The sequence below is a fragment of the Hippocampus guttulatus genome, chromosome 4 (assembly GCF_054856545.1).
Source record: "Hippocampus guttulatus isolate MCC_2025c chromosome 4, RoL_Hgut_1.0, whole genome shotgun sequence".
Lineage (NCBI taxonomy): Eukaryota > Metazoa > Chordata > Actinopteri > Syngnathiformes > Syngnathidae > Hippocampus > Hippocampus guttulatus.
In genome coordinates, this window is record NC_141264.1 from 10,208,594 (window position 1) to 10,222,026 (window position 13,433).

General features: G+C 37.9%; 3 long non-coding RNA genes across 4 annotated transcripts; all 3 read right to left on the reverse strand.

The window, feature by feature from the left end:
• Positions 1-324: 324 nt before the first annotated feature.
• LOC147205885 (uncharacterized) lies at positions 325-2,324 on the reverse strand. The gene is made up of 2 exons (XR_015100830.1): positions 1,966-2,324; positions 325-1,706 (listed from the first exon to the last, which is right to left on the reverse strand). It is a non-coding gene; the product is annotated as an uncharacterized LOC147205885 (long non-coding RNA).
• A 4,733-nt stretch (positions 2,325-7,057) lies between these two features.
• LOC147205886 (uncharacterized) lies at positions 7,058-8,151 on the reverse strand. Its single transcript, XR_015100627.1, has 3 exons — positions 7,968-8,151; positions 7,511-7,588; positions 7,058-7,135 (listed from the first exon to the last, which is right to left on the reverse strand). It is a non-coding gene; the product is annotated as an uncharacterized LOC147205886 (long non-coding RNA).
• Positions 8,152-9,805: 1,654 nt separating this feature from the next.
• LOC147205887 (uncharacterized) lies at positions 9,806-12,919 on the reverse strand. Of its 2 annotated transcripts, XR_015100828.1 has the most exons (4): positions 12,511-12,919; positions 10,682-10,855; positions 10,398-10,590; positions 9,806-9,866 (listed from the first exon to the last, which is right to left on the reverse strand). It is a non-coding gene; the product is annotated as an uncharacterized LOC147205887 (long non-coding RNA). The 2 variants fall into 2 exon arrangements; XR_015100827.1 differs by having other exon boundaries at positions 9,823-10,590.
• Between the last annotated feature and the right edge of the window lie 514 nt (positions 12,920-13,433).

Genomic DNA, 13,433 nt, shown 5'->3' on the forward strand with positions numbered 1-13,433 from the left:
TCAAACACACTGCCATTTCATGTTTTTGTGAATTTTGAGCCCCCTAGATACACATCATTTTCAAGTATATATGACTTATGAAGACCAGCTAAGAGTAAAGTGTGTAATTTTTAGATTGACTCCTGTTACATACCAACAGTATATGTTAGGCACATGTGTCCAATTGTCATGCTCGGGCACGGGGAGAACTCTACAAAGGAAGGAAGCCCAGATTCAAACTATCAATTGCTGAACTATGAGGCGAATGTGCCAAACAGTCGTTGATATTCACGGTAATAATACAAGACAGTAAAACTAAGCTGTGAAGAAGAAGAGACAGTTAAATATGTGGTCAGTCCACTTTCTTATTTTTTAATTGCTGACAAATATGAAATTATGAACACAGAAAACATGCCACCTCCTCTCCATGACACAAGGCAGTGCAATAGATGAGGGTTGTTTGAACTGAAGAAGATTATGTCAAAATGTGAATACTGTGATGAAGAATTTTTAATAAATGTGGCCATATATTGTGCCATGTGTGTAGCAACTTCTTCTTTAGCTACCTGTTAGACAAAAGCAACTTTTCAAAAAGTATTGAAATTCTTGAAATAGGATGAATTCAAATGTTTTAGGGTTTTTCTGAAATATCACCTCAAACCTAATAAGCCTATCTTTTGTGAGAAGTTTGTATATTGTACGTACGTTTATATACAGCAGGGGTGTCCAAAGTCGGTCCTCGAGGGCCGCTGTCTTTTTGTTTTCCAGCTCTCCCAGGATGTTCTAATGCTGCATCAGAGCTGACTGTTGAACTGATCATCTGAATCAGGTGTGATGCAGCCGCGAGAGCTGGAAAACAGGCACGACAGTTGCCCTCCCGGCCCAGATCGGGACATGCCTGATATACAGTATACCTTACATGTTCGTACATCTCCAAGGATTTTCCAATTTGCTCTTGAAGCTCATGAAACAATAAATGTGAAACACAGTATTCAACAACAAATATGAAATCCGTAATTGACCATCCCACCCTAAATGCACCATTGCTATTGCTATAGTTAACTTGAACTGAAATGTACCCAGGCGTGCTCGCATTTCAATGGACTATCTATTCATTTCCCTTTTTAATGCAGTTATCCTGTTGTGGATGTAGTTTTTGATGGACACCCAGTCTCTGTCTTTCAGAGCTACTAGCTCTGCGTGGAGACAGGACTCACAGCTCGTTTTACCTGGAACGTTATGGCTTGTTATGAAATCAAACATATGTCTCTCAACAGCCTTCACTTCATCATCTGTCCACGTACGTCTCTTATTCCCACCTGTAAAAGAAGGCATTATTTATTAAAAATGGCATTGCAAATGTTAAAAATGCAAAATAAGATATTCCAGGAAATAATGAGAATTTTGAAAAAAATGCTCTTTAACCTTGCTTTTCATTGGAGCACTTTGACTTTTTGTTCATCAAAAGTACTTCAACTTCAATTAAGATATGTTAATTTTTGCCATTTTTGTTTAACTTTAATTGGTGTTTTTGTTGTCCCGTGTGATTGAGAAGGAAGTGTCGTCCACGTTCTCTAACTGGGTTGGAGCAGAAATGTTTTCCAGGGTTGCGACAAAACTGTCGTCAGTGTTGTCAAAGGTGGTTGAAGCAGAAGTGCCTTCCATGTTGTCCGATGTAGATGGCGCATATGCATGGCTTGGGTTCCCAGAAGTGTCAGAGCTTGAGCCTTTGAAAAATTATACAAAAATAGTTGAATGTGGCTTTTCACCATTGCTTTCTTATATGTGCCAAATCGTCTCCTAATTTCTCAATTTTCTTTCGGCTGTCGAGGCCTAATGTGTTTTCAACCTGCACATTTTGCATCTTTCAACACCATTTTCAAATACTGTAATAAATTGTTTCTAATTCATACATAGTTGTGCATAAAGACTGAGATTATCAGGCACCAATTTACTCTGTCTTATGTCATAACTTGAGGACATTACCATTTTCTGTGTAAGTGAGAATCGCTTTTTCTTGATTAAGGTCAGCATTGGTTTCTTTGCTCAAATCGTCATCGCTCGTGGTTACTTCATCTGGTTGGGTTAAAAAAAAACAGACAGGACAAAATGCTTTTGTTTCAGGGTAAACGCAGAATGTTAGATGTTTTAAAAATGATATTTAAACAACATCAAAATATTCAGCATTCTTCGTTCTGACCAGTTAATAAATGAAGAAACATTATTTCTCATTGAACATTGCTCACAGGAGAGTTTGGGAATAACGTACCACACTATAGAAAGTTTAACTCTGTTCAGCTCTGTGGAACAGCAATATGGGGACATTCAGACACAGCCTCTCCAGAGTTAGGTTAAGACAAAAGTCATGTCACCTGAAACACACTCAGGTTTTTCAGGTCTAAAGAAATATGAGGACATGACGACTGAAATCATGGAGAGTCCACGTTTCTGATTTATAACCTCTCCTGTGTTTGTCAAAGAAAGCTGTAAACTCAAAACTGGTATATAATGATAAGACGTAGTAACCTGTTGTAAGGATGAAGTGGATCTCTCATTCCATTCTTGGTCTCCAGAAGGTTCAGTCAGGTACCCGTCACTTGGTGTCTGCAACATAACAACATTACGGTGTCAAAATATTCAGCATTCTTCATTCTGACCAGTTAAGAAATGAATAAACATTATTTCTCATTGAACATCGCTCACAGGAGGGTTTGGGATTAATATACCACACTGTAGAAAGTTAACACCGTTCAGTTCTGTGGAACAGCAATATGGGGACATTCGGACACAGGATCTCCAGAGTTAGGTTAAGACAAAAGTCATGTCACCTGAAACACACTCAGGTTTTTCAGGTCTAAAGAAATATGAGGACATGACGACTGAAATCATGGAGAGGCCATGTTTCTGATTTATAACTTCTCCTGCGTTTGTCAAAGAAAGCTGTAAACTCAAAACTCGTATATAATGATAAAACGTAGTAACCTGTTGTAAGGATGAAGTGGATCTCTCATTCCATTCTTGGTCTCCAGAAGGTTCAGTCAGGTACCCGTCACTTGGTGTCTGCAACATAACAACATTACGGTGTCAAAATATTCAGCATTCTTCATTCTGACCAATTAAGAAATGAATAAACATTATTTCTCATTGAACATAGCTCACAGGAGAGTTTGGGATTAATATACCACACTGTAGAAAGTTAACACTGTTCAGTTCTGTGGAACAGCAATATGGGGACATTCGAACACAGGCTCTCCAGAGTTAGGTTAAGACAAGTCATGTCACCTGAAACACACTCAGGTCTTTCAGGTCTAAAGAAATATGAGGACATGACGACTGAAATCATGGAGAGTCCATGTTTCTGATTTATAACTTCTCCTGTGTTTGTCAAAGAAAGCTGTAAACTCAAAACTGATATACACTGATAAAATGCAATGACCTGTTGTAAGGATGAAGTAAATCTTCCACTCTTTTCTTGATCTTCAGAAGGTTTCATCAGGATCCGAACACCTGGTGTCTGCAACATAGCAGCATTGCAGTGTCAGAAATATTCAAATTTATTCATCCTAATTAGTTAATAAATTAATAAACATTGTTTTTCATTGAACATCGCTCACAGGAGGGTTTGGGATTAATATACCACACTATAGAAGGTTAACACTGTTCAGCTCTGTGTAACAGCAATATGGGGACATTCGAACACAGGCTCTCCAGAGTTAGGTCCAGACAAAAGTCATGTCACCTGAAACACACTCAGGTTTTTCAGGTCTAAAGAAATATGAGGACATGACGACTGAAATCATGACGAGTCCATGTTTCTGATTTATAACTTCTCCTGTGTTTGTCAAAGAAAGCTGAAAACTCAAACCTGATATGTAATGATAAGACGTAGTAACCTGTTGTAAGGATGAAGTGAATCTCTCATTCCATTCTTGGTCTCCAGAAGGTTCAGTCAGGTACCAGTCACTTGGTGTCTGCAACATAACAACATTACGGTGTCAAAATATTCAGCATTCTTCATTCTGACCAGTTAAGAAACGAATAAACATTATTTCTCATTGAACATTGCTCACAGGAGAGTTTGGGATTAATATACCACACTGTAGAAAGTTAACACTGTTCAGTTCTGTGGAACAGCAATATGGGGACATTCGAACACAGGCTCTCCAGAGTTAGGTTAAGACAAGTCATGTCACCTGAAACACACTCAGGTTTTTCAGGTCTAAAGAAATATGAGGACATGACGACTGAAATCATGGAGAGTCCATGTTTCTGATTTATAACTTCTGCTGTGTTTGTCAAAGAAAGCTGAAAACTCAAACCTAGTATATCATGATAAGAAGTAGTAACCTGTTGTAAGGAAGAAGTGGATCTCTCATTCCATTCTTGGTCTCCAGAGGGTTCAGTCAGGTACCTGTCACTTGGCGTCTGCAACATAACATTACGGTGTCAAAATATCCAGCATTCTTCATTCTGACCAGTTAAGAAATGAATAAACATTATTTCTCATTGAACATTGCTCACAGGAGAGTTTGGGATTAATATACCACACTATAGAAAGTTAACACTGTTCAGTTCCGTGGAACAGCAATATGGGGACATTCTAAAACAGGCTCTCCAGAGTTAGGTTAAGACAAAAGTCATGTCACCTGAAACACACTCAGGTTTTTCAGGTCTAAAGAAATATGAGGACATGACGACTGAAATCATGGAGAGTCCATGTTTCTGATTTATAACTTCTCCTGTGTTTGTCAAAGAAAGCTGTAAACTCAAAACTGATATACACTGATAAAATGCAATGACCTGTTGTAAGGATGAAGTAAATCTTCCACTCTTTTCTTGATCTTCAGAAGGTTTCATCAGGATCCGAATACCTGGTGTCTGCAACATAGCAACAGTGCAGTGTCAGAAATATTCAAATTTATTCATCCTAATTAGTTAATAAATGAATAAACATTGTTTTTCATTGAACATCGCTCACAGGAGAGTTTGGGATTAATATACCACACTATAGAAAGTTAAAACTGTTCAGCTCTGTGTAACAGCAATATGGGGACATTCGAACACAGGCTCTACAGAGTTAGGTTAAGACAAAAGTCATGTCACCTGAAACACACTCAGGTTTTTCAGGTCTAAAGAAATATGAGGACATGACGACTGAAATCATGGAGAGTCCACGTTTCTGATTTATAACCTCTCCTGTGTTTGTCAAAGAAAGCTGTAAACTCAAAACTGGTATATAATGATAAGACGTAGTAACCTGTTGTAAGGATGAAGTGGATCTCTCATTCCATTCTTGGTCTCCAGAAGGTTCAGTCAGGTACCCGTCACTTGGTGTCTGCAACATAACAACATTACGGTGTCAAAATATTCAGCATTCTTCATTCTGACCAGTTAAGAAATGAATAAACATTATTTCTCATTGAACATCGCTCACAGGAGGGTTTGGGATTAATATACCACACTGTAGAAAGTTAACACCGTTCAGTTCTGTGGAACAGCAATATGGGGACATTCGAACACAGGATCTCCAGAGTTAGGTTAAGACAAAAGTCATGTCACCTGAAACACACTCAGGTTTTTCAGGTCTAAAGAAATATGAGGACATGACGACTGAAATCATGGAGAGGCCATGTTTCTGATTTATAACTTCTCCTGCGTTTGTCAAAGAAAGCTGTAAACTCAAAACTCGTATATAATGATAAAACGTAGTAACCTGTTGTAAGGATGAAGTGGATCTCTCATTCCATTCTTGGTCTCCAGAAGGTTCAGTCAGGTACCCGTCACTTGGTGTCTGCAACATAACAACATTACGGTGTCAAAATATTCAGCATTCTTCATTCTGACCAATTAAGAAATGAATAAACATTATTTCTCATTGAACATAGCTCACAGGAGAGTTTGGGATTAATATACCACACTGTAGAAAGTTAACACTGTTCAGTTCTGTGGAACAGCAATATGGGGACATTCGAACACAGGCTCTCCAGAGTTAGGTTAAGACAAGTCATGTCACCTGAAACACACTCAGGTCTTTCAGGTCTAAAGAAATATGAGGACATGACGACTGAAATCATGGAGAGTCCATGTTTCTGATTTATAACTTCTCCTGTGTTTGTCAAAGAAAGCTGTAAACTCAAAACTGATATACACTGATAAAATGCAATGACCTGTTGTAAGGATGAAGTAAATCTTCCACTCTTTTCTTGATCTTCAGAAGGTTTCATCAGGATCCGAACACCTGGTGTCTGCAACATAGCAGCATTGCAGTGTCAGAAATATTCAAATTTATTCATCCTAATTAGTTAATAAATTAATAAACATTGTTTTTCATTGAACATCGCTCACAGGAGGGTTTGGGATTAATATACCACACTATAGAAGGTTAACACTGTTCAGCTCTGTGTAACAGCAATATGGGGACATTCGAACACAGGCTCTCCAGAGTTAGGTCCAGACAAAAGTCATGTCACCTGAAACACACTCAGGTTTTTCAGGTCTAAAGAAATATGAGGACATGACGACTGAAATCATGACGAGTCCATGTTTCTGATTTATAACTTCTCCTGTGTTTGTCAAAGAAAGCTGAAAACTCAAACCTGATATGTAATGATAAGACGTAGTAACCTGTTGTAAGGATGAAGTGAATCTCTCATTCCATTCTTGGTCTCCAGAAGGTTCAGTCAGGTACCAGTCACTTGGTGTCTGCAACATAACAACATTACGGTGTCAAAATATTCAGCATTCTTCATTCTGACCAGTTAAGAAACGAATAAACATTATTTCTCATTGAACATTGCTCACAGGAGAGTTTGGGATTAATATACCACACTGTAGAAAGTTAACACTGTTCAGTTCTGTGGAACAGCAATATGGGGACATTCGAACACAGGCTCTCCAGAGTTAGGTTAAGACAAGTCATGTCACCTGAAACACACTCAGGTTTTTCAGGTCTAAAGAAATATGAGGACATGACGACTGAAATCATGGAGAGTCCATGTTTCTGATTTATAACTTCTGCTGTGTTTGTCAAAGAAAGCTGAAAACTCAAACCTAGTATATCATGATAAGAAGTAGTAACCTGTTGTAAGGAAGAAGTGGATCTCTCATTCCATTCTTGGTCTCCAGAGGGTTCAGTCAGGTACCTGTCACTTGGCGTCTGCAACATAACATTACGGTGTCAAAATATCCAGCATTCTTCATTCTGACCAGTTAAGAAATGAATAAACATTATTTCTCATTGAACATTGCTCACAGGAGAGTTTGGGATTAATATACCACACTATAGAAAGTTAACACTGTTCAGTTCCGTGGAACAGCAATATGGGGACATTCTAAAACAGGCTCTCCAGAGTTAGGTTAAGACAAAAGTCATGTCACCTGAAACACACTCAGGTTTTTCAGGTCTAAAGAAATATGAGGACATGACGACTGAAATCATGGAGAGTCCATGTTTCTGATTTATAACTTCTCCTGTGTTTGTCAAAGAAAGCTGTAAACTCAAAACTGGTATACACTGATAAAATGCAATGACCTGTTGTAAGGATGAAGTGAATCTTCCACTCTTTTCTTGATCTTCAGAAGGTTTCATCAGGATCCGAACACCTGGTGTCTGCAACAAAGCAACATTGCAGTGTCAGAAATATTCAAATTTATTCATCCTAATTAGTTAATAAATTAATAAACATTGTTTTTCATTGAACATCGCTCACAGGAGGGTTTGGGATTAATATACCACACTATAGAAAACTAACACTGTTCAGCTTTGTGGAACAGCAATATGGGGACATTTGAACACAGGTTCTCCAGAGTTAGGTCCAGACAAAAGTCATGTCACCCGAAACACACTGAGGTTTTTCAGGTCTAAAGAAATGTGAGGACATGACGACTGAAATCATGGAGAGTCCATGTTTCTGATTTATAACTTCTCCTTTGTTTGTCAAAGAAAGCTGTAAACTCAAAACTGGTATATAATGATAAAATGCAATGACCTGTTGTAAGGATGAAGTGGATCTCCCAATCCTTTCTTGATCTTCAGAAGGTTTCATCGGGATCCGAACACCTGGTGTCTGCAACATAGCAACAGTGCAGTGTCAGAAATATTCTAATTTATTCATCCTGATTAGTTAATAAATGAATAAACATTGTTTTTCATTGAACATCGCTCACAGGAGGGTTTGGGATTAATATACCACACTATAGAAAGTTAACACTGTTCAGTTCTGTGGAACAGCAATATGGGGACATTCGAACACAGGCTCTCCAGAGTTAGATTAAGACAAAAGTCATGTCACCTGAAACACACTCAGGTTTTTCAGGTCTAAAGAAATATGAGGACATGACGACTGAAATCATGGAGAGTCCACGTTTCTGATTTATAACTTCTCCTGCGTTTGTCAAAAAAAGCTGTAAACTCAAAACTGGTATATAATGATAAAACGTAGTAACCTGTTGTAAGGATGAAGTGGATCTCTCACTTCCTTCTTGGTCTCCAGAAGGTTCAGTCAGGATCCCGTCACTTGGTATCTGCAACATAACAACATTACGGTGTCAAAATATTCAGCATTCTTCATTCTGACCAGTTAAGAAATGAATAAACATTATTTCTCATTGAACATTGCTCACAGGAGAGTTTGGGATTAATGTACCACACTATAGAAAGTTAACACTGTTCAGCTCTGTGGAACAGCAATATGGGGACATTCAGACACAACCTCTCCAGAGTTAGGTTAAGACAAGTCATGTCACCTGAAACACACTCAGGTTTTTCAGGTCTAAAGAAATATGAGGACATGACGACTGAAATCATGGAGAGGCCACATTTCTGATTTATAACTTCTCCTGCGTTTGTCAAAGAAAGCTGTAAACTCAAAACTGGTATATAATGATAAGACGTAGTAACCTGTTGTAAGGATGAAGCGGATCTCTCACTCCCTTCTTGGTCTCCAGAAGGTTCAGTCAGGATCCCGTCACTTGGTATCTGCAACATAACAACATTACGGTGTCAAAATATTCAGCATTCTTCATTCTGACCAATTAAGAAATGAATAAACATTATTTCTCATTGAACATAGCTCACAGGAGAGTTTGGGATTAATATACCACACTGTAGAAAGTTAACACTGTTCAGTTCTGTGGAACAGCAATATGGGGACATTCGAACACAGGCTCTCCAGAGTTAGGTTAAGACAAAAGTCATGTCACCTGAAACACACTGAGGTTTTTCAGGTCTAAAGAAATATGAGGACATGACGACTGAAATCATGGAGAGTCCATGTTTCTGATTTATAACTTCTCCTGCGTTTGTCAAAGAAAGCTGTAAACTCAAAACTGGTATATAATGATAAAACGTAGTAACCTGTTGTAAGGATGAAGTGGATCTCTCACTCCCTTCTTGGTGTCCAGAAGGTTCAGTCAGGATCCCGTCACTTGGTATCTGCAACATAACAACATTACGGTGTCAAAACATTCAGCATTCTTCATTCTGACCAGTTAAGAAATGAATAAACATTATTTCTCATTGAACATTGCTCACAGGAGAGTTTGGGATTAATATACCACACTATAGAAAGTTAACACTGTTCAGCTCTGTGGAACAGCAATATGGGGACATTCAGACACAACCTCTCCAGAGTTAGGTTAAGACAAGTCATGTCACCTGAAACACACTCAGGTTTTTCAGGTCTAAAGAAATATGAGGACATGACGACTGAAATCATGGAGAGGCCACGTTTCTGATTTATAACTTCTCCTGTGTTTGTCAAAGAAAGCTGTAAACTCAAAACTGGTATATAATGATAAGACGTAGTCACCTGTTGTAAGGATGAAGTGGATCTCTCACTCCTTTCTTGGTCTCCAGAAGGTTCAGTCAGGATACCAACATCTGGTGTCTGCAACATAGCAATATTACAGTATCAGAAATATTCTAAAAAGTATTCTTCAGTAACTGAAGAAGTATGAGGGCATGACTGAAATCATGAAAAGCAACATTATACCAACCATAGAGTGTCAGAAATATGTCGTAGTTATATGACTTTTGAATAAATTGAACTACTTTTTTCAGTGACCACATTCACAGCACAAGTACTGTGTAGTACAGTACTCTTTATGGTACTTACCACTGTACAGCTCTGATAGCTAACAATTTCAGGACATCAGACACGACTGAGTTCAAATAATAAAGACAACACCCGAAACATACTCTTTCAGACTAAATCAATGTAATGACTGAAAAATGTGGAGTCCATGTTCCTGTCTTTGAATTTCTGTTGACGTCAAATAATCCTCTAAAACAGACACTTGTGTTAACTTTTAAAAGGTAATAAACTGTTGATGAAAATGATCTTTCACTCACCTATGAAATATAATGATTTACTTATTAGATCTGGTTGTCTACAGGTGTATATTCAGGCATTACTTACCAGTGCTCTCCATGCCCACTGAGAATCTCCATAGTCATAGGTTATTTCATTCCCTGCTTCGATATTTTCAATTGCAAACAAGCAAAGATGAGGTTCATCCTGGATTGTCAGCTTTTTCATTCTACAGTTTGGGCCTTTGTGAGCATCATTGACAAGTCGACCTAATGAACCATCTTCATGGGAGGAATCAATGCTGAAATTGAACAATGAAACATGAAATGTTTTTCCAGTAAAACTACAATGTTGTACAGAACCACATGATGTTTTTCTAGATCTTGACTTACCACCATGTGCTTCCTTTCCATTCAAAATCAAACAGGAAACAATTTTGCTTCTCTGTGTACTTTTTCTGTCTCTTGTCTCGTTCATAACTTGAGATTAACTCTCCACGGTACTCAACCACAAATAACCCCTTTTCGATTGGTTCACTTGTAGATACGTGGTAAATACACCACGTCCTAGGACACGAAAAGTTGACACTTAAATGTTGATTAATACAATCCAAATCAGGCTTACACAATGCAGTTAATCAGATATTCACAAATACATGCAGACCAAAAAATAAAAATTTAAAGAAGGGAAAAAACATGTTTAGTGGTACGATAACAAAATAATTCCATGTAAAACTAAAAACAATTATCAGAATCGCTGATAATTTTCTTTAGCAATTTGTATCAGCACAAAATAATAATGTGGCTCCTTACATTAGAGTTGTTTACATTGCTTGCCTTCAATTGAACAGAATGTATGGAATAGCAAAGAAAAATACCAGCGGTTTGACCGACAGTTTGACTAAAGTGATCATCATAAGTCAAGTGAAGTACCATTTTTCCTCAATGGATAACATTCGAAACCTAATTTCAGTTCCTATACTATTCCACTCCAAACTGCATTATATGGTTGAGGGAGAGAAAGAGAAGAGCAATAAGGTCAAAAAAAAGTATGGGCAGCAATGTTGGTGAACCATAGTTTTTATTTTGGTCACAGGCAACCTAATGCGGCTGCACAGTGTGCGACTGGTTGGCACGTCCGCCTCACAGTGCCTTCTTGTGTGGAGTTCTCCCCATGGCTGCATGGGTTTTCTCCGACTACTTTGGTTTCCTCCCACATTCCAAAAACATGCAACGTAGTAGGTTCACTGAACTCACTAAATTGTCCCTCGGTGTGATTGTGAGGGTGAATGGTGGTTTGTCTGTGTGTCCTGTGATTGGCTGGCACCCAGTTCAAGTTGTACCCTGCCTACTGTCCGAAGACAGCTGGGATCGGCTGCAGCACAGCCAGGCCCGTATTAGTATAAATGGGTTAGAAAATGGTTGGATGGGATGTTTTTTTTAATCCGATTAACTGTGCGTTTCTATTTTTGTTATTTTCTCTTTGTAAATACAAATGCAACTCTAACAATTGTGGGAGGGAAAGGATTCATCTAATTTCTTTGTAAGCTGTCCTGGCGTTTCACACCTCCGATCTCCAATCAGAAATCCCACTGAGCAATATACACCACTGCACATAGAAAAGATACATTATGATTAAAATAAAAATTAAGCAATCAACAATAATAGTCATAATGGTAATGACATACATAATTCCTGTGACCATTCTTTCAGTTTTAAACTAAGTAGAGACCTTTGATGGGCAGTACAAATTGCTGATAAAAATGTGGATTTGTCAAACAGCTACCACAGCCTTCTTCAATCAGGTGAAATAGGCATTGTGAAGGAAGTTTGAAGGCATCTAATTTTCCTCAACTATTACAGATAGTATGCGTTTTTTATGAATTGTGATATTTGTTGAAGCACAATATTTTAACAGAAGCCGAATAATTTCTATTTCTATTTTTTCATTTCAAGATATTCCTAGTTCTACATGGCAATACAATATTCTCAAGAATTGAATGATAATGGCTGCTAAACATTCTCTTAAAAAGTACTTCAATTATTTTTGCTCCAATATGATCAATGGCATAAAAAAAAACATGCTGTTGTTTATTGTGATATTTTTGGGGTAAATACAATGTGCGAATAAAATCTGTCACTGTGACAGGCTTTGGTTGCAGCTCTTGTCATGTGCGTGTGGTAGCCATAAGAATTAGATAGCAGGTAGATTGATAGCATACCTTTATAATCATTGATCCACTGGGCTTTCAAACAAGGCTTGTCGACTCCAGATAAAATAAAATGAGCAGCCTCAGATTCAGGGCTCAGTCTGGCTCTTCTTTGTGACATTATCACCACCAGTAAACATCTACAATGGAAAGTGAGAAGAAGTCAGCCAGACAAGCAAGCACAATACAATGGCAGCACTTATTTTGGCTCAGAAAGTACTGAGCCAAAGGAATATTATTTTCTTCCTCAAATATACAAAAATTCATTTCATCAAACATTTGCTGGTCAGATTAATAGATTCGGGCAAACCATTTGTCAGGCAGATAACAATGTAAAATTAAAATAGAGTAACACAATATTGTCTTGACCAAATGTACCAACAAAGCTGAATTCTGCTATAATTTCATTGCAAACGTTTGTTTGTTTCTTCATTGAAACGGTGTACAATTGAATCAACACAAGAATAAACAGTGTAAATACACCAGACTTAGCATAAAGGCTAGAAGTGCATGGCCCACTTTCATTAGGCTACCTGTACTAACTAATTTCAATTAACTGCAATCAAATAAAACAAATACTGCACTGAAATAAACATTTGGCACCAAAATCAAGTTCCACAGACTGTGTTGTCAAAGATTTAGAAAGGTTTTCTAGAACCTTGCCTGCAGGACATGTCCACATTACTTTTACTGGAAGCTTATTAGCATGCTAACGATCTAGCTAGCTAGCTGTCTAATTGAATGACATTACCTTTGGTGGGCACTGTTAAACACGGTTATATTGAACAAAGTCTATGTTACAGTAAGATAAACGAAAAGGAATTGCTTACCAGGTGGTCATCCACGCGTGGTCGTGTTTGTTTCAGAGAGTTTAATAGATATCTGGCTGTAGGATTGTCTGGCTGCTTCACATGTTGGGTTTTGTGTGACTGCTA